The following is a 2,142-nucleotide window of genomic DNA, read 5'->3' as shown; positions in this document are numbered from 1 at the left end:
TGGTGGAGCAGAGACTCCTGGCGCACCCAGCGCTGCTTGCTTACCTCTATTCATTTAATAAATTGTAAATTTCAATTGCAATCCTATTTGGGACCCAGTCATTTATTACAAGTGGGCGCTCGTCCGGGAGGGCTTTGGTTCCTGATTTCTGGTTTGATCTAGGAGAGGCACCCCCACCATTTGGTGGCTGCTGTTTGAGTCAGGTCGGAACTAATGGCATCTTAAACCTGAATAAAGGTAAGCAAAGTTTCTGATTCTTTTTTTCAGCTCCCTTGCCAGCTGCAGCACTATATTTTGCCCATAATTGTGTGTGTGAAGATCCGAACGAAGATGACGGAGTCGTAAGCATTTAAAGCGTATACCGTTCGGTTGGGTGGGGTTCGGTTGCCTGTGTGTGTAAGAGTGTGACTGAGATGGAACTTAGTTCCGAAGCGATTGTGGAGGTCTTCTAACCGCGTTTCCAATCTCCCGCAAGGGACTTGGCCGGTGAAGGACCGAAGGGATTCCTATAGGATTTGTGGGTGTGTGATAGGTCCTCGACCCCCTGCAAGACACTCTTACTAAGGTAACCAAGGGCTATGGGAATTGCCATAGTAAAATTCCTAGATGGGTCAGACAAAATCAAAGACCAGAGACCAGAAGAAAGGGAGCAAATTACCAGTCATACCACCAGAAAGTCCATTAGGAATAACGATTAGAAATTGGAATGATAGGGACCCCAGAAAAGGAAAAAGTAAATTAAAAATGGTCCAGTATTATGTGACAGAATGGCCAAAGGAGCCTTTAAGACTACATGTCTTTTGGCCTGTTTTTGGAACCTTCGAAGACTGGATTTGCCAGGCCTTAAATATCCATGTTAATTCAAAGGAACCTTTTAGCCAGGAAGAAAGTGATTATGCAGGATTATGGATCAGGAGGACTTCACGTCCTTTTCCAGCCTCAATATTTACACTAAAAGCAGGTAAGAAATTTGAAGAACAAGAAGAACATGAAAAAGAAAAAGAAGATAAACGTGAGCCGTTGGATAAGCTACCACCTCCATATCCTAACAATCCACCCCTGGCGGCTCCCCCTCCGGTGGCTGTGGTATCGCCACCAGTACCACCGTTGCCCCAGCTTCCACCACCAACAGCACCAGAATTAGACCGACCTCCGGCCGCATGCAGGAGAAGCAGGACGGAAGTATCTGAGAGGGCTTCTCTATATCCCTTAAGGGAGGTAACTGGTGTATAACTGGTGCGCGTCTTGGTGGAGCAGAGACTCCCGGCGTACCCAGCACTGTTTGCTTACCTCTATTCATTCAGTGAATTGTAAACTTTGATTGTAATCCTATTTGGGACTTTTATTTATTATAACAGACAAGCTTGTAAAACGCAGACAACCAGAATCCTTACAGCAATTAGGTGGAAATCACGGCGTAAGAAACATTACCACCTCAAAGAGTAAAAACCTCAAAAGAAATGTGACTTGTAACAGGCCAGCAGCTGTGTATTTTCTGTGAAGCACCAGCTAGATTATGAACCTTGAATAGCACAGTTAAAGGGGAAACAGGGGAGGGTCGGGAGGGTCCCGGTCCTCGGCAGAAAAAAAAAGTGTATAAACTGTGTATGGAATTAGTAGGCACCCTCCTGCTTGTGGGACACCCGCCATTGTAATCTCGAATAATAATGCTACTGTACTGAGATCCTCGACTCAGCCTATGCTATTTGCTACAGATTGATTCAGGGTTTTAAGGTTTCAGGGATTGGGCACTAGGGTTGGGTTTCAGGGTAAGGGGTTTCAGGGTTTATGTTTAGGATTTTAAGGTTTTTAGGGTTGGAGTTTTAACGGTTAGGGTTTTAAGGATTTGGGGGTTAGGGTTTTAAGGGTTTCAGGGTTAGCATGTTAGGGTATTAGAGTTTTTTGGGTTGTAGTGTTGATATGTTTTTTAGGGTTAGAGTCTTAAGGTTTTATTTTTGGTCAGTTATTTACGGTTAGGGTTTTAAGATCTTTTTTTTGTTTTGTTTTGTTTTGTTTTTTTCAGGTTAGGTTCTCCAGGTCCAGGGTTTTGAGTATCCTAATTTTGGGGGTTTGGATTTTGAGCATCTTAATTTTTGGGGTTAGGCTTTTGTGTGCCCTAATTTTTGGGGATAGGCTTTCAAG

General features: G+C 43.9%; 1 long non-coding RNA gene across 1 annotated transcript; it reads left to right on the top strand.

The window, feature by feature from the left end:
* Window positions 1–265: 265 nt before the first annotated feature.
* On the top strand, window positions 266–1,684 carry LOC311428714. The gene is made up of 2 exons (XR_014687831.1): window positions 266–341; window positions 962–1,684. It is a non-coding gene; the product is annotated as an uncharacterized lncRNA (long non-coding RNA).
* The last annotated feature ends 458 nt before the right edge of the window (window positions 1,685–2,142 follow it).

This window comes from Aythya ferina (genome assembly GCF_964211825.1).
Source record: "Aythya ferina genome assembly, contig: HAP1_SCAFFOLD_119, whole genome shotgun sequence".
Taxonomy (NCBI): Eukaryota; Metazoa; Chordata; class Aves; order Anseriformes; family Anatidae; genus Aythya; species Aythya ferina.
This window is presented reverse-complemented; position numbering and strand designations above follow the sequence as displayed.